The sequence below is a fragment of the Dermochelys coriacea genome, chromosome 1 (assembly GCF_009764565.3).
Source record: "Dermochelys coriacea isolate rDerCor1 chromosome 1, rDerCor1.pri.v4, whole genome shotgun sequence".
NCBI classification, from domain to species: domain Eukaryota; kingdom Metazoa; phylum Chordata; order Testudines; family Dermochelyidae; genus Dermochelys; species Dermochelys coriacea.
Genome location: NC_050068.2, coordinates 283,638,396 through 283,657,748, shown reverse-complemented (window position 1 = coordinate 283,657,748; position 19,353 = coordinate 283,638,396). Strand labels below are relative to the sequence as shown.

Sequence of the window (19,353 nt, the reverse complement as noted above, 5' to 3'; positions counted from 1 at the left end):
AAGGAATTTTTTTTTAAAAAAAATTAAAGATCTGTTTTTGATTTAAATCAGATTTGATAGATTTTTTTTTATCAAAAAGCATTTTATCTAAAGATAGTTTTAATTAAGATATAGCTCAAAGATGTAATGTCTGATCATGGAATAGGGATGATAAATTCTAATTCTATAGTATAAGAAAATATATTCATGTAATGTTTAAGAAAAGTTTTGTAAATGAGTTCCAATAGTTCATGGATTAGCGACCCAATTTTATGGGGTTCCAGGGGTTTCGGTATAGATTTAGGTTAATCTTTATACCTACCCAATGGGACTCAGTGCTCAGTCTAGAAGATACCATTAGAAATGCTTAGTTTTGCAGTTCTCCAACTGTGGATTTGTGTCTCCAGAGATAACATACTTGTTAACAGCAAAAATGTTTTAAAATAAATATATAAAGAGGTGAGAAACAACAGACCTCAACCCTACTGTCCCTCTGCAAATTTGTGTACACGGAGTCAATCCCTTACCTCTCTCTAAAAGTGCAAAGTTTCAAAAAAGTTCAATGAATAGAAGATTGTTGGGGGCAGAAATATATATGGACAAGGAGAAGAAGTCTGGAGATAAATGTGAGAAGGGAGGGACAAGCAGTAGAAACAAAAGTGAAACTGTTTGAGCAGCATATTCCAGAAGTCTTACGGTCTGAGTGTAGCGTATCCTTCATTGGATTTGAGATCTACCATACCATTCTATCACTAGAAGGGAAAACCTATAATGGCAGCAGGCTGTAAAAGAGACCCAGTCTGGGAAAATTTTAATGAAGTTCCTCTACCTGTGGGTAAGATAGGCATGCATGCAAAATACAAACAGTGCAACAAAGAAATGCAAGGCCTGGATGCTTGAATGAAACATTATGAGAAGTGTTCCTTCTTTGGCGGAAGCTGCATTGAAGATGATGAAAGGAACATGTCTGAACATGCAGGTTCGTAAACTTTTTTATTTCATACTTCTTTCTTAAGGACTGCCTGTCTTCCTTCTGGACTATTCTTGAATTCTCATGTTTGAGCAAAAAAATATAGTAGTTATTCTATGGTACTATCATTTTAGATGCAGTTGTGATAAAAAATAAATAGCTGAAATAGGCAGATATTTCTTTTACAATTTCACCTTTAAAGTAATACTGAGTATCACCGAATGCAATGAGTAATACTAAATGAGCAGTATAGTAATAATAATTAAATAACTGCATTGACTTATTTTGTGTAGGAGAATCCATCCTCAACATACAGGATTCTGAACACTATCCACCTTCAAGATCACCATCATCATTGTCTGTAGTTTCAGTTATCTGCCAATGATAATGTTTCAGTCATATCATGTATGTCACATAGCCACAGTACATCACCTGTAGCAAAAAGGAGAAAAAAAAAAACCTCCATCATCCAGAAACAACCATAGACAAATTTGTGAAAAGAACCAGCAGATTCCAAAAAGAGGTAATTGATGAAAAAATTACCCAGTTTGTTTATGCAACAAACTCTCCTTTCCATATGATTGAGAACCCACACTTCATTAACATGGTTAAGTCATTAAGACCAGGATACAGTTCACCCAACAGAGCAGATGTTGAGGCATATTGCTGGATAAAGTGTATGAAAGAGAAATTGAGCAGTGTGCAAAACGTCTAGAGGGTAACCTGAGTCTTGATGGGTGGAGCAATGTCCACAATGATCCTGTTGTACGTGCTTGTGTGACAGAAGAAGGGAACGTCTTCCTTACAGAAACAAATCGATCCATCAGGAAATACACACACAGCAGAATACTTACAAGTAGCAGCAGTAAAAGCTATAACAAACTGGGGGGAAATTTTCAAATGTCTAGTACACAGCTTGGTCACAGACAACGCTGCAAACGTATCCAAGATGAGAAGAAATTATTTAGAAGAGAGTCCCAAGCTAACATATGGTTGCAGTGCTCATTTGATGCACCTCCTAGCCAAAGATTTCAGTGTTCCAGAAATAAAGGCTAATATTGCTGAAATTGCAAAATACTTTGTAACAACCACTTCGCAGCAGCTGCTCTGAAAAAAGTGGGAGGAACCAAGCTAACTCTCCCACAAGATGTGCGATGGAACTCAGTAGTGGACTGTTTTGAGAACTATATAAAGAACTGGCCTAATATGATGACAGTTTGTGAACCAAATCATGAAAAAATAGATGGCACTGTCACAGCACAAGTTCTCCACATTGGGATTAAGAGAAATACCGAGTACCCTGAAGCCTATTTCTGTAGCCTTGAACAAAATGCAGGGAAATAGCTATTTTATTGCTGACACTGTCGAAATTTGGAAGGAACTGAGTGAGATCTTAAAAAGAAAAATATGCTATGACAGAGTTAAATTACAAGCATTAAAAAAAAAAAACGAATTGGACAAGCACTATCTCCATCTCATTTTCTTGCAAATATTCTCAATACTCGGTACCAAGGTCAAACCTTAACTGCTGAAGAAAAGGAGTTGGCTCTGCCATGGACGCCAGCAATCCTCTCTCCATAATGCCAACTATGATAAACTTCAGACCTAAGGGTGAATTCAAGAAATAGATGTTTGCGGATGATGTGTTAAAGAAATTCACACCAATGAACTGGTGGAAGTCACTTAAGCACTTGGATTCAGAGACTGTTGAAGGGATAATCTCATTTTTAACAGCATAGCTTCTTCTGCCGGTGTAATTCATTCCAAATTAAGAAATCGTTGGGACCTGAAAAAGCAGAAAGCTCGTTTTCCTTTTCCAGATTATGAACAAACAGGAAAATGAAGGTGAAGACGACTGAGTTAGCTGCAGAAGCCCATATTTTAAGTTTCTCATGTTGACCTGACTTTAAAATTCAACAAAAATCAACTGTCAAAATTCATTTAACTATTTAAGTTAAACAATTTTAACAAAAACAAAGCTGATTTTAAAAAAGCTGCAACGTTTAAATTCAAAAATTCATATGCTTGTTTTGTTAAAATATTATTATGTTTGCTGTTGAAGAAAAAAATCCAGAATACATAACATTGTTTAAGTTAAATAAAACAATTTAAATGTCTGTCTGGTGATGTTCTCCTCCTAAAACATAGCAAGAAAATCCTCCAAATATTAATGATTAACCTGTTGAATTGGAAATAGTTCACCTCCCAATGACTTCATAAATATCTGCTTCAATTACCTCTGGTAAATGAAACAACCAAAGAATCATTCATTTTCTGATATAGCTGTAAAACTAATCAGAAAAGTTTTCAAAATAAATCACTTTAAAAATATAGTGTGTACCTTATAAAAATGAAACCTACATCTGAGTTGTGAAGAACATCTATTAAAGTTATAACCACCAAGAATGCACTTTTATGTAGAAATCCTTGATTAAATAGAGTCTTCCTGACTAGTAATTTAAATCATGATTTAAATCAAATCCATCCTGATTCAGGCCATTAAAGAGCTCCTGATGAAGGCCTCTTACTATTCTCATCTCTCCTTTTATATCTGGATAGTTTACAGTTGTCTCTAACAGTATCTACTTGAGAAACTTCCAGCTCTCCTGAACTCTTTTTCCCAGCATTCCCTGAAGGAAGGAAGTTGGTTGCAGTGTGCAGAAAACTCTATGCAAGGCCAAGACATAGCATCAGGCTGTTTCTCCCTTTGGATCCCTGGGCTCTAGGAGGGTTGGGTCAGAGTGTCTGGGCTGTGGGGGCCTGCAGTTGGCCTCTGGGGGAAACAGTCTGAATATATGGGCGGGGGGGGGGGGAACATGGCTAGGTTTGGGGTGAGGAGGGAAGAGAAGAAGGGTAGAGAAGCAATTAGGAATTAGGTGTCGGGGTTTCTTTAACTCTCTACTCCTGGTGAAATGTGTGCGTGTCTGTATAGTTACGAACATACTTGCTGACAGGTATTTTGAAATAGATTACCTAAATAATTGAAACTGGCATGATTATAGAGTGTTATTTTGACAAATAAAATTTGCAGAATTTTAAAATATGGTGCGCAGAATTCCTTCAGGAGTAAACCCAGTACAGTTTTACAGGGATTCTTGAAGAATGCAAGTATTAAGACAAAACACAAGTAATGTTATACTGCATTTTCAAACAGCAAATTGGTATGTAACATTACTATATTTGCCAGAGTATGACACAGGATACTTGGTGGTAACATTTTAGGGTTAAAACATCATAACACAAAGTTACATGTTTAAATGTGTGCTGTATCAATACTACCAGCCTCTCACTCAATAGCAATACGTGTTTATTTCTTGGATTAGAGAACTTTTTTTATATAGTAACTTAACCAGGCCAAGTACAAACCTACCTGAAGCCATGCCTCCACTACTCCTACCCATGCTATTCCAGCTATACTATTAACTCAAGCTCATGCTAGCTTGATTAGAGTTCGCACAAGTATGCATAAGAGAGCAGAAGAATCACACCCCTAGCTCATGCTACAGACGTAGTCAATGTTCAGAACATTAAATCATGAAACACTGAATAATTGTCGTTAATTCACTTTAATCAGAAGTGTGGTGTGTACACTTCGGCATATTCGAAGTAATAGGCTAAACACTCTAATGGATTGTTTCCCGATACTGAGCAAATTCTATTCTGCAGATGGTCAAACTTGCTGACCATCTGAGTCGTAAATAATAATTTTCATAACTTCAAGAGCTGGGCACACCTGTCAGGATTCTGGGCTTTAACACTGCAGAGCTGCCTTCTGGTGCTCGGGGCGGAAGTCCAGAGCTCTTCTGCCCCCCCCCCCCCACCAGTTTGGTAGGCAGAGAATGGGGGGGAAGGGGGGACCACGCATAGTGGGCTCCACGAGCTGGCTTTTAGCTGTAAATGAGACGTGGCTTGCAATCCATGGTTTGGTCACCCCCATTCTATTCCCTACAGCAAGGTCTTAAAGATTTTAGTTTAAAAACAAACAAACTTTTGTTGATGATGATGATGATGATATGGGACGCCATGACTGTTCCAGTAAGACAGGGACAATATGGTCACGTTTAGGACATGCATAAGAATCTAGCCAATTTGAGTTTACACTAATTTAGCTAGCTACCAATATGAAAATTACTTGAACAAAGTTTTGGCCAAGTCATTAAAACTCTAATATTAAAGAAGTCAGTAAAAAGACAACACTTTGTCCAAATGGTAGAGATGAGGTTCATCAGAACCCCATATATTTCATCAAGTGTCCCACAACTTCCCACTGAATTGCATCCAATGAATGTGACCACTGAAATACGTTCATTTTGAAATTAAAGCCAATTTAGAAGTTAGAAATGTATATTCTGTAACAGTAAATCTAAGTTAAAAAAATAGGAACTCACTTTACTCTCTGACTGACTGTGACATCAGTTTCTCTTCAGCAATGGAAGCTAACCTGCTGCAAGGTTACCATTTATTCAAGAATCAACATCTATCAAAACACACATGCACATACTTCATTGTGCGTGGGAATAAAAAATGATATGCTCAAAAAAAAAAAGTTTATCTGGGTGGAAATAGAAGGGTACAAGTGCAAAGGTCCTGGAAAGACATTCTCCATAGGAGCAATTTACTTATGGGCAGTAGAAGGGTCACAGAGAAGAAACAAGAGCTGACAGATGAGGTAGAAGTAATTTACGGAACTGATTAGGAAAGCCAACTCTGGCATCAGGAGTGTTGTTAATACTCAAAGGTTCATGAGGTATGCTGCTGCTTTGCTTTGGAGACAGCAGTCACAGTTGTCCCTAACGTGACTTCACATGCAAGCAAGGTGGCTCAGTGGCCCCTTCCTCCAGTTGTGCAACTGTTGTTGCTTCAGATTAACAGATTTCCGGACTGAAGTGTATTTTGCCTGCAAACATAATCAATCCATAAATTCACAAGTCTAATTGATTTTCCTTTAAAGGAAATCTAAAAACCAGGAAGATTTTAGAAAGAGGATATGGTCTCAACATCAAATTTCATGAAACAATTGAGACAGTTTTCAATTAAACTTGAAACACTGGTAAGTTTTGGTTTTGGTACTTGAATAGTGGCCGAAAAACATTTTTACCCAAAAACAGTATTGAAGTCATTAACATACATCTGAATAAATTAGTAGGTTAAAATGTCTGAGTTCATGCTAAATTAGCACAATGCTAGAAATATGAAAGTCTCATAGCAAAGAAAAATATGGTTACAGAACCAAAGTATGGAAGCGCCAAATGCAGCTCCATAGTTAAGGCTGAATTCTGTTTTGCACTTAAAGCATAGATTCACTCTGTATTATAAAAACATGGGATTATCCTCCAGAAGTTTATAGCTCTTATGCTTTGTGTACAGAAGGATTTGTTAGTTCTCAGCAAATTCAATTAATTAGTTTGAGTAAAAAACTAGAAAGTTGTGTCTCATTAAATAATATCTGCATCAGTCTTTTTTCTGAATCATCTTCAAAGGAGTACAGGTTTTATATTTTCCATATTGTTAAAATCAGTGAAATCTTATGCATAGTCTACATACAACTCGGATATAATCAAATTATTAATTTTTTTATGTCTAATTGTTCTATTATATACACTTACAAGAAGAGTTAGGTCAGTAGCTCAGGTAATTAAAATAGCTCTACTGAGATCAGAGGACAGAACCAAACACCGTACATATCTGCATGTAACAACTCTATTTGTTGTAATGAGTTAGCAGTTAGACTGGAGATATGTCAAGAATTTCAACAGCAGATCAGAGAGCAGTGACAAGTTGAGCTCCTTAAAGTCCATGGCCATGTGCTAGCTTTGGACATCAGTGTCTTAGCCCTGGTCTACGCTACGGGTTTAGGTCGAATTTAGCCCTGCACCCGTACACACTACGAAACCATTTTTTCCTCGACTTTAAGGGTTCTTAAACCCAGTTTCTGTACTCCTCCCCGACGAGTAGATTAGCGCTGAAATAGACCTTGCTGGGTCCAATTTGGGGTAGCGGGGACGCAATTTGACGGTACTGGCCTCTGGGAGCTATTCCAGAGTGCTCCATTGTGACTGCTCTAGACAGCAGTCTCAAATCAGATGTACTGGCCAGGTAGACAGGAAAAGCCCTGCAAACTTTTGAATTTCATTTCCTGTTTAGCCAGCATGGCGAGCTGATCAGCACAGGTGACCATACAGTCCCAGAATCGCAACAGAGCTCCAGCATGGACCAAACAGGAGGTATTGGATCGGATAGCTATATGTGGAGACGAATCCATGCTATCAGAACTCCGTTCGAAAAGACAAAATGCCAAAATATTTGGAAAAAAAAAAGTCTCCAAGGTCATGAGAGACAGAGGCTATAACAGGGACCTGCAGCAGGACTGCCTGAAACTCAAGGTGGTTAGGCAAGCCTACCAAAGAACCAGAGAGGCAAATGGCTGCTCCGGGTCAGAGTCCCAGACATGCTGCTTCTATGATGAGCTGCATACCATTCTAGGGAGAGCCCCTACAACTACCCCAGCCCCGTGTGTGGACTCCATCAATAGACACTCACACAACAGGGATGCGAATTTTGGGGATGGGGAAGATGAGGAGGAGGAAGTTGAACACAGCAAGCAAGTGGAAAAACCGTTTTCCCCGACAGCCAGGAACTGTTTCTCACCCTGGATCTAATACCCTCCCAACCGACCCGCAGGCTCCCAGACCTAGAAGGCGGAGAAGGGACCTCTGGTGAGTGTATCTTTGTAAATATAATACACGGTTTAAAAGCAAGCGTGTTTAATGATTAATTTGCCCTGAAGATTTGGGATGCATTCACGGCCAGTATAGCTACTGGAAAAGTCTGTTAATGTATATGGGGATGAAGCAGAAATCCTCCACGGACATCCCAATGAAGCTCTCCTGGATGTACTCCCAAAGCCTTTGCAAAAGGTTTCTGGGGAGAGCAGCCTTATTCTGTCCTCCATGGTAGGACACTTTACCATGGCAGGCCAGCAGCACGTAGTCTGGAATCATTGCATAAGAAAGCATGGCAGCATATGGTCCCGGTGTTTGCTGGCATTCAAGCAACATCCATTCTTTACCTCTGTGTGTTATCCTCAGGAGAGGAATATCATTCATGATCACCTGGTTGAAATAGGGGTATTTCATTCAGGGGACATTCAGAGGTGGCCGTCCCTGCTGGGCTGTTTGCCTGTGACTGAACAGAAATCATCCCCGATGTTAGCCACACGGTGGGGGGAGGGGTGAAGCGATCATCCCAGAGAATTGGGTGGGGGAGTTAGTTTGGTTTGTACTGCACGTTAACCTGAAAACCACAGCCCCTCCTTATAAATGGCCAGCCCAACGGGTGCTTGGTATGTGAAATGAGGGTGCTGCTGTGTTGCTGTTTGAAACCATTCCCACATGTTAGGAAGGTTAAAGAAGCCAAAAGACTGTGGCTTACCATGTCTGCCTGCAAGCCGAATTCTGTTGCCCGCCAGCCCTGCGTGTGTGATCTCTCACATCATACCGGCAGACCCTCAATATAAGAGGCAAAATGCAACCTTGTAAAGAAAGCACATGTGCTATGTAATGTTAACAGCTTGGTTCACTGTGAAAGAAAGAGTCTACCCATTGTTCTCTAAAATGTCTCTTTCTAAAGACTAATCTCCTTTTTTGCCCTCCCACAGCTGCAAATGTTTCATCACTCCACGCATCATCTCCATCCCAGAGGCTACCAAAGATTAGAAGCCGAAAAGAACGCACTCACGATGAAATGTTCTCTGAGCTCATGCAGTCCTCCCACACTGAAAGAGCCCAGCACAATACGTTGAGAGAGACAGTCAGAGTCCAGAAAAACACAAAATGAACGCGAGGTCAGGAGGGACGAGCGAGAGGAGGGAGGATGCAAAGCTGAGGCTACTGGAAGATCAAACTGATATGCTCCAGCATATGGTTGAGGTGCAGAAAAGACAGCAGGAACACAGCCCGCCGCTGCAGCACCTGTGAACCAACTGCCCTCCTCTTCAAGTTCCATAGCCTCCTCATCCAGACGCCCAAGAAAGCGGTGGGGGGCCTTTGGGCACCCAACCACTCCACCCGAGGGCTGCCCAAACAGAAAGCTGGCATTCAATAAAGGTTTGAAGTGCAGTGTGGCCTTGTCCTTCCGTCCTCCCTTCCTCCCCCACTCCACCCGGTGCTTCCCTCCTCCCCCATCCTTCCCGGGCTACCTTGGCAGTTATTCCCCCCCATTTGTGTGACAAATTAATAAAGAATGCATGAATTTGAAACAATGACTTTACTGCCTCTGCAAGCGGTAATCAAAGGGGAGTGGGGGAGGAGAGCAGAGGGCGGTTGGCTTACAGGGAAGTAGAGTGAACCAAGGGGGAGGATTTTCATCAAGAAATAAAAAACAGAACTTTCACACCGTAGCCAGGCCAGTCATGAAACTGGTTTTCAAAGCCTCTCTGATGTGCAGTGCACCCTGCTGTGCTCTTCTAACCACCCTGGTATCGGGCTGCATATAATCAGCAGCCAGGCAATTTGCCTCAACCTCCCACTCTGCCATAAACGTCTCCCCCTTACTCTCACAGATATTGTGGAGCACACAGAAAGCAGTAATAACAATGGGAATATTGGTTTTGCTGAGGTCTAACCGAGTCAGTAAACTGCGCCAGTGCGCTTTTAAACGTCCAAATGCACATTCTACCACCATTCTTCACTTGCTCAGCCTATAGTTTAACAGCTCCTTGGGCTGGGTCCCCAAGGATAACTATAGGCATTTCAACATCCCCAACCGTTATTTTCTGGTCTGGAAAGTAAGTCCCTTGCTGCAGCTGTTCCCACAGACCAGAGTTCCTAAAGATGTGAGCGTCATGTATCTTTCCCAGCCATTCCACATTGATGTTCGTGAAACATCCCTTGTGATCCACCAGTGCTTGCAGCACCATTGAGAAGTACCCCTTTTGGTTTAGGTACTGGCTGCCTTGGTGGTCCGGTCCCAAGGTAGGGATATGCATTCCGTCTATTGCCCCACCACAGTTAGGGAATCCCATTGCAGCAAAGCCATTGACTATAATCTGCACATTTCCCAGAGTCACTACCCCTGATAGCAGCAGCTCAGCGATCGCGTTGGCTACATGCATCACAGCAGCCCCCACAGTAGATTTGCTCACTCCAAATTGATTACCGACTAACCGGTAGCTGTCTGGCATTGCAAGCTTCCACAGGGCTATCGCCACTTGCTTGTGAACTGTGAGGGCAGCTCTCATCTTGGTATTCTGGCGCTTTAGGGCAGGGAAAAGCAAGTCACAATGTTCCCTGAAAGTGCCCTTACGCATGCGAAAGTTTTGGAGCCACTGGGAATCATCCCAGACCTGCAACACTATGTGGTCCCACCAGTCTGTGCTTGTTTCCCAGGCTTAGAATCGGCTTTCCACTGCATGAGCCTGCCCCATTGCCACCAGGATGGCCAAATTTCCAGAGCCCATACTTTGAGAGACGGCCGTATCCATGTCCTCATCACTCTCCTTACCACGCTGCTGTCGCCTAATCGCCTGTTTTTGCAGGTTCCGATTCTGCATATACTGCGGGATAACGTGCATGGTGTTTAGAGTGGTCACAACTGCCACGGTGATCTGAGCGGGCTCCATGCTTGCCGTGGTATGGCGCGAGCAGGAGAGCAGAGTGGGAGAGGAACGGGCGGGTGGATGACGATGCTGACAGCAATATGGTGCCCACACGGAAAAAAGTGCAAAACGATTGTTGTCCGTTGCTTTCATGGAGGGAGAGGAGGGGAAAGCAGGGGTAGGCTGGCAGCAGACTGTGCTGCTGGCTGGGAGAGCAGCCTGAGGCAGAATGGCCCCCTCAAGGATTGAACTCTCAACCCTGGGTTTAGCAGGCCAATGCTCAAACCACTGAGTTATCCCTCTGCCAAATAGTAATAAGCTTTAAAAATATAAAACTGCAAAACACTACGTAGCTAATGGGTTTTCGCAACTATGGTTATGAATGAGGCTATAGATGATTCAAAACCCCATTATGGCTGGCTCCTCAGATATTTTTGCTCACATCCCCATGCACCAGTGCTTAAGGATTTTGTTTGTGAATTATGACTTTTTATTGCCATTTGTTAGATCAGTGAGCCAGAAATGTTATTTGGGGCATGAAAACTGAAGCTAATAGAGGCAACATAGGGTGGGAGAGGGAAAATCTGTAAGAGTGTTGGAATCTTTCCCAAGTCTTCAATTATATTCCACACTTAGTTCGTTATACTAGAATGGTTGTTCATAGTGGAAGGTTGTGTGCCATAATCACCTCAGAATCTCTTAAAACTTTAAGCAAATGAGCCATACTCTGTAATAAAGCTAGAACGTGGCCATCATTAGTAGATTAGTGGTGTGCTTTCTACTCTGCCATGGACCTCATCACTTGACATTTACAATTAATATGTGCATGCTTTTGTTGTAGTTTATTGCTATAGTGGCTTTTCCAGGCTGCAGTAACCAAAACTTACAAAAGTTCAAGACTGCTGCTGGCTGCTCTCTCTGATTCTATAAAAAGTTAATTGGTTGCTGAAAAAAAGGAAAGGTTTCTTTTTAAAAATCAGGTTTACAGTTTATTGATAAAAGATTGGTTTCCATGGGAACAGGAATGAACTGCAGCCAGCAGTAAAGGAGTTAGCTACTCAATGGCTTCAGGCTTGGAGCTGCTGAGTTTTCTGCCTTGTCAGACATTAGGTTTCAAAAGACTTCTTTAAAGTACTTAATTGTAAGAGACTTTTAAAAAGCTTTTTTCAGGTACAGCTGTTAAAAATATGCTTATTGTAAGATAGCGGAAGAAAATCCACCTTCATGTTGCACAATGCTCCAAAGCAGTGGTCGGCCGCATGTGGCCCGTCACGGTAATCCACTGGCAGGCCGCAAAATAGGTTATTTACATCGACCATCCACAGGCAATGCTGCCTGCAGCTCCCAGTGGCTGCGGTTTGCCGTTCCTGGCCGATGGGAGCTGTGGGAAACAGCGGCCAGCCCGTGTTGCTTTCCACAGCTCCCATTGGCCAGGAACAGCAAACCGCGTCCATGCCTGCAGACAGTCGATGTAAACAAACTGTCTCATGGCCCACCAGCAGATTACCCTGATGGGCCACGTGTGGGCCCGCAGGCCGCAGGTTGCCCACCCCTGCTGCAAAGGCTTGCAGATATGAAATATCTGTGTAATTGTCAACCTTGTCGCATTTGATTGTAATTGACCTCAACAGCCAGCTGACATTATCCTTTCCTTCAGTTGGTTTTGAAAATTGTACGAATTGATCTTGTCAGATAAACTATTAAACTGACCCCTGCTGCCCTAAATTGTTTTACCAAATTGCTCCACTGCGTGTATCCCTTTCTGGCATCTCTGCCAACTCCCAGATAACTCCTCTGCAGAATTGGGCATGGAGAATAAATAATACGTTGAAGTCTTTGGATGAATACTTGATTAGTTTTTTTTTCCTCCAAATACATGATGTAACTAGCCCTCACAACATCCATTCATGATAGGCATTATTGCATTTTTATTGATGGTGAAATGGAGAAACTGAGGCAGTCTGTTAAAACTGGAATAAGTGTTTAAGTCCCCGATTCTTAGTTCTAGTTTTAGACCACAAGATTATACGGTACTTCTCTATTAATATAGAATTAAAGCTTGTTCGGTATAGCAAGTATTGATAGTGTGAGGCCTGTATTCTACGTCCCTACATTCTAATTATCCCACTTTTAGAACCAGTTCAGAGCATCTGAATCAGTAATAGAATAAAGGGGTAGAATTAATGGTCTGTCATGGTTTTAAACTAATTCTGTAGTATATTTCCTTACTCACTTGACCAGAGTCTGGGTTCCTATTCTATCTTCCCAGCAAGGGTAAATTACAAGCACTCAGGGAAGGTCTACACTTAAAATGCTGCATCACCATAGCTGCAGCACATAAGTGAAGACATTCCTGTGCTGACAAGAGAGCATCTACCATCAGCATAGTTAATCCACCTCTGAAGGAGGTGGTAGCTATGTCTGTGAGAGAAGGTCACCTCCCGACAGTGTTGTCTACACAGGGCTAGGTCAGTATAACTACATCGCTCAACGGTGTGGATTGTTCACACCCGAGTGACAGTTATATACTGATACTGATATAAGTATCATACAGACCTAGCCTCGGAGTGCTACAAACTAGCAGAGGGGTTGAGTGCTTGTTGACGGAATTGTTTATTATCTGATAGAAACTTGCAAGAGAAACTTTTTTTTAATGTAGAAAAAAAAATCAAACCCTTTTGTTAGAACCAGCCCAGGAGTTGCCCAGAAGACTTCTGTACAAGCCCATGTAGATATTTGTCCTTTATTAATCTGAGCATTTCTTGTTTATCCTTGATAGTAGGAGCTGAAATTGAAACTCCATGAGTTCTTAAATGGTAGTTTGCTTGTAAATAATTTGTGAGTTGAAGTCTAAGGAAAGTTACTGCTGTCTTAGGGTATGTCTTCACTTGCAACATTAAAGTGCTGCCGCACCAGTGCAGTCACAGCACCAGCATTAGGAGAGAACTCTGAAGTTCCCACTTTTAATGTGATACCTGCTAGGTGAATGGACAACACAATGGCAGGTGAAATTCAATGTTCTGAACTGTTCACACACTTGAACGAGCTCTGAATAGCGCTGGCCAGGAAAAAATAAAATTTAAGAAGAAATCTTTCAGATGTGAATTTCTTTCTTTTGAGGGGGAGCGGGGGTCCTGAACTGGGACAAACCACCAAAAACATGAAAAAGTTCACAGGAAGGGTTTAAGAAAAAAATATGGCTTGAGAGAACCAAAACAGAATTTTTCAGCTTCCTGGTGCCCCCTAGAATGCTTGGGTCAATTCTAATAAATGATGCTGCTGCAAAGTTTCTAGTCTATCATAAAATTCAGGAATATTTCTGCAAATTTAAGGTCCAGCCTGCTGGGGAGTACATGAGGCCTGAGAGGTAAAATTGCATGCCTCCTCTGCACTTAATTTTATTGCATCTACGAAGTCTGCTAAACGCATATCAGAAATCTTCAACAGGCTGCCCACATTGTGTTTTTAAATCCAATTAAGTCAATCAGGAGCTAAAGTGGAGATGTCTTCAAGCACCTTTTGTAAAATCTTCCATACATATGTTGATTGGATTAAATGTAAAAAGCATTTGTATATAAAAGCTAAAACCTAGATGTGGTTTAGGTGGAAATGAGCGTTAGTTCATTAACCTTATGTTTCTGAAGGCCAGGGTCAGTTAGTGGCATTAATTTATTTTTAGTTAACTAACTTTAGTTATACACCACTTTTGAGTGCAAAGAATCCCAAAGCAATTTACAAATAAACTGATCTACAGCATGTATTAACAGCTGTTGTAAGATACTGCAGAGCAGTATGTTTAGGACAGATGGAATATACTTAGAATGCAGTTATCCAAACTAGAAAGCGACCAGACAACAAGTTCAACATCCTACTCTTGAAAGTCATGGGCTCTAACCACAAGCAATTAGGAACCAGCTTTCACATTTCATCTGGTGACACCTTCTTAAACCCTAGTGACAGGCTGAAGTATTGGTTCAGTATTAATTTAGAGGCAAGTATGCCACCCATTTTGTGGATTAATCGGATTTTGTACATGCTCACAGAATAATGGATGACAATTTTTAAAATACAACAAACGTCACCACTTTCTGCAGCATCTAGCTGTTCCTTAAGTTCCCCATACAAGTATTGGCCAGGCCTATACCAGTTTAGTTTGAGATAGAACATGTGCATAGCCCAAAGCCATATGACTGCAGACCACAAAATCAGTTGGTGTTCAAACACTCTACCAGCATAGACATCTAAATGTTTTGAAACAACATCTGCTTGACCATAATTGATATTCCCTGAGTGATGAACCATAGATGGAAGCAGTGTCTTGCAACCCTTGGGATAATGCAAAAAATTATATTTTTATATATATACATATATACACACACATATACACACACACATATACACACACACTCCAAAAATTCTTATTACTTTGACAGCTATACCTCTACCCCAATATAACGCGGTCCTCTGGAACCAAAAAAATCTTACCACTTTATAAGTGAAACCACGTTATATCGGGGTAGAGGGATTAGAGTGTACAAAGAAATAATGTGCTTTGAAATTTTACTAGCAAAGATTTTTATTCCTTTAAAGGATAAAAATGTTTGTAAACTTGCAAACTAAATCATTTTTGTTAGTGGGGCAGAGGGTCTCGGGAGGGAGGGAGGAGCTGAGTGAAGCAGCGGCGGCAGCAAAACCACCCAGCCTGGCGGAGCACGCAGCACCCCCTGGCCAGTGCACAGGAGGAAGGCAGGAGCCGAGCGAAGCGGTGGCAAAACCGCCCAGCCTGGTGGAGCACACAGCACTCCCTGGCCAGGGCGTGGAGCCGGGGCTGCAGCACAGACCCGCTCCCTGCAGCCGAAGGCACTCGGGCTGGGACATGAGCTTCCAGCCATGAGCCGCCGCCCGGTTTGCCACAGCCTGGCCAAGCCCCTCTGCAGCCCCGTCTGAACCAACCCATTCCTCTTCCCCCCCTTGCCCCATTATCCAACCCCTCAGCCCCGGCCCAGCACCCTTAACACACCCCTCACAGCAGTACATGGGAGCCAGACACACTGATGCGCTAGTCTACCAGAGCACCCAGCCTCACCCCCCAGAGCCCTGCTTTACCTTGTTATATCCGAATTTGTGTTATATTGGACCGTGTTATATTGGGGTAGAGGTGTACTTAGTTTCTGACATTTCTCTGATAATGAATACGTTTATTTCATGTGGTTACTTTGTACTTTGAAAGTTCAGATAATGGACAACTTTCTACCATGTCACTGACTTGCAGAAATTCAATTTGGTAGAATATGGTGACATTCTCAGGAATGCAGTCTCCGCCTAGAATAACCAAGTCTCAGTGGCTCCTACCGTAGGGGCTGGGGAGAAAGTTGCCTATAGGGCATGGGGGGGGAGGGCAAGCAGTCTTTGAGGGAGGGGAATGGCTGAACCGGAGAAGCTTGTTCCTGTACGGAGCAGAAGGCCTCCTAAGGGGTGGGGAAGCTGCTGCCCCTGTAAGGGCAGGTTCCTGTACAGGATGGATGGAGGAGGTCCGGCTGTCCCGGGGGCCGGATCTGGGAAGGGGCAGGAGAGGGACGCTCCTCTTCCCTGTTTCTCCCTATGGGTGGTGGGGGTGATGAGGCTTCCCCCAGCCGTCCCTACTCCCTGCCCCTCATTTCTCCCTTATGGGGAGGGTAATGTTTGGGCCTCAGGTGCCCCACCTTCCCTCTCTCTAACCCTCCTAGAAAGTTGGGGATTGGAGGGGGGAATAAATATTTCCTGCTTTTCCTAGTTCCTCTGTGGGGGGGGCAAGCAGTGGACTCCTGGTAACCCCATCCTTGTATCTCTGGGAGGGTTAGAGATGGGGGAGGCCCCTCTGAATTTTCTCCTTGTCCTTTGGGAAGGAGGGGGAGATAGGGGCCACATTCAACTTTCCAAGGAGGTGGCAGTGATGGGGGGCCGGGTACTCCTTTGTTCTTCGTTCCGTTTTATTTAACGGGGGGTGTCTTGGGTACCTGACCCTTCAGCATCAAAGTAGCTTTATCTGGCTTGAGTGAAGCTCCCTCACTTCTTGATTGTAGTCCTCTGAGTTCCCTTCTTTGTCCCATTCTTGGTTTGCTTTTGTGTCATTAAGACAGACTGGGGCTTAAGGAGCATGAACTATCAAATCAGGTCAGCTTCTCCATTGCAAGGCTGTCTTTGTTCGGAATCACTTATGCTCTTAGGTGTCTAAATCTTTACCTCCTTGGAGACTTGGCCATGAAGGTGTGGAAACTTGGAATTCTAGCTGCTCCTTAGTGAGGAAGAGAGAGAGAGCTCTCTGAGGGAGGCTCTAACTGAGGGAGATTTGCTGTTCCTTCCCAAAAATAAATAAATTTTTCAGATTCAAGTACTCGGTAGAAGCCTTTACAATACAATATATTGATACAGGCATGGTTAGAGTCATGTCCTTGTGGTATTCTTAGTTGATAACAAAGGGAACCTCTCTATGTCCGCTTATATAAAACATACCATGATGGGTGTATGTGCTGTGGCTTCTGAAATCTGCAGAGTTTTTTAGGAAATATGCCTCGTGAATATTAAATTTGGGGGGGAGGGGGAGAGCATAGCTCAGTGGTTTGAGCTTTGGCCTGCTAAACCCAGGGTTGTGAGTTCAATCCTTGAAGGGGCCATTTAGAAATCTGGGGCAAAAATTGGGGATTGGTCCTGCTTTTGAGCAGGGGGTTGGACTAGATGACCTCCTGAGGTCCCTTCCAACCCCGATATTCTATGATTCTATATCAAGAAAGAAGTGCTGCGGGGAAGCTTTGCAACATACCTGCACAATGCCTAGCTCTGCTCAATGTCATCAGTTCACATAAGTGAACATCTTCACAAGTTTGTGTTAATGACAGATTAAAACAAATTTTCCAAGTTTATAAGAGACTGAAAACAAATAAGTCTGTTATTTCAATTTAAGTTCAGTAGAATTCTGATAAGAGCTTGAAAAGTTTACCAGACACAAAATACAAACACAGGGCAAGGCCCTGGTAAGAAACCTAGCATCCAAAGCTGCTAAGAATAGTAAAAAGAAAAGGAGTACTTGTGGCACCTTAAAGACTAAAATTTATTTGAGCATAAGCTTTCGTGAGCTACAGCTCACTTCATCGGATGCATTCAGTGGAAAATACAGTGGGGAGATTTATATACACAGAGAACATGAAACAATGGGTGTTATCATACACACTGTAAGGAGAGCGATCACTTAAGATGAGCTATTACCAGCAGGAGGGGGGAGGGGAGGAAGAAAACCTTTTGTAGTGATAATCAAGGTAGGCCATTTCCAGCAGTTGACAAGAACGTCTGAGGGGCCGGGATAACATGGGGAAAATAGTTTTACTTTGTGTAATGACCCATCCACTCCCAGTCTCTATTCAAGGCTAAGTTAATTTGCAAATTAATTCCAATTCAGCAGTCTCTCATTGGAGTCTGTTTTTGAAGCTTTTTTGTTGAAGAATAGGCACTTTTAGGTCTGTAATCGAGTGACCAGAGAGGCTGAAGTGCTTCCATACACTTTCCAAAACCTCTAAACCACTCTCAAGGGAAGAATCTTCACTTCTCTCTCCCTCCAGAGCTTCATGCCTGATGTGAAGAGGAGCAGAATTCTCTGGTACCCTTCCACCACTACTCCAGTCTCCTGGTCTTTTGATTCCTCTTCCCTTGTTATCTCAGTGTCTACCTCTGCTGCTGCTGGTCGTAACTTTTCCCAAGGAACTACGACATGCTGTACAAAAGTCTTCCACCAAGTTCCAAACAGCAGCAAGGAATCTAACAAATCTTATGAACTGCACTTTGCTGCTGCTGCAGAGGCACTGAATGTCTGGCTACAGACTAAAGAAAACATCAGCATATTGATTACCCTCTGTCCACTTTTGGAGAGTTATTTTACCAACCAAATAGAGACAAAAAAAATTTATTAAGCTGAGTTTATATAGAAATTCCTGTTGTAAGTGCTTTCCCTGACTTCTTGGAGTAAGTGGATTTTTGAAGTCTAAACTCCGATATCACCAGTAAAATTATGCAACTGGTAACAGTATAAAAGCAACCCCCTCAACACTGCTTGAAACTTGCTCCAGGGGGTGGAGGTTACTAATATGTCAAGTTGCCTTTCTGACAAGGGAAGCTACCACTCATCATCACTTACAGTCACTAATGGTACTTTAAACTTGACCTTTACATGGAATTGTGAGGTTTCAGAGTAGCAGCCGTGTTAGTCTGTATTCGCAAAAAGAAAAGGAGTACTTGTGGCACCTTAGAGACTAACAAATTTATTTGAGCATAAGCTTTCGCGAGCTACAGGTCACATGCATCCGATGAAGTGAGCTGTAGCTCACGAAAGCTTATGCTCTAATAAATTTGTTAGTCTCTAAGGTGCCACAAGTACTCCTTTTCTTTTTATGGAATTGTGAGTAAGCGCCAAGAACGAAGCCCAGAGGGGACTAGCATGCTGCGCTCAACTCACTAGGTACCATGCATTGGGGGAAGCTAGGAACTGAGCGGAGACAGTTCTTCCACAAGGCAGAGAGCGCAAGCGATCCATCACCAGGCTCTGAATCGCTGGGTCCCCCTGGCAGTAACAAGTTGCGCAGCACATTAGCTTCGACGCTCCCCGGGTAGAGAGCAAGGAGCCATAGCTAGCACCAGGCGCCCCTCACTCCCCTCCCCAGACGCATCTCCTGCCCCACGCCAACAACGTCCCCGCCACAGACACATACCCCACACGCTGCCCCCCTCCCCCCCCGGCCAATCCACCTCAGCACAGCCTCCCCTGCTCACCCCCTATCCGCAC

At 42.8% G+C, this 19,353-nt stretch overlaps 1 protein-coding gene and 1 long non-coding RNA gene across 9 annotated transcripts in view; both read right to left on the bottom strand.

Annotated features, from left to right (window-relative positions):
* The window catches only part of NAP1L1 (nucleosome assembly protein 1 like 1), a 57,036-nt gene that overhangs the window by 37,011 nt on the left and 672 nt on the right, over positions 1 to 19,353 (bottom strand). Inside the window, exon 1 of one of the 8 annotated variants that reach the window (XM_043493106.1) lies at positions 1,285 to 1,306. The exons of the other annotated variants lie outside the window; for them this stretch is intronic. The gene's annotated coding sequence lies outside the window, so the exon portion shown is untranslated. Of the gene's footprint in view, positions 1 to 1,284; positions 1,307 to 19,353 lie in introns of those variants that run through there. 8 annotated transcript variants of the gene reach the window in all.
* On the bottom strand, positions 4,952 to 18,919 carry LOC122455959. Its single transcript, XR_006274502.1, has 2 exons — positions 18,869 to 18,919; positions 4,952 to 6,395 (listed from the first exon to the last, which is right to left on the bottom strand). It is a non-coding gene; the product is annotated as an uncharacterized LOC122455959 (long non-coding RNA).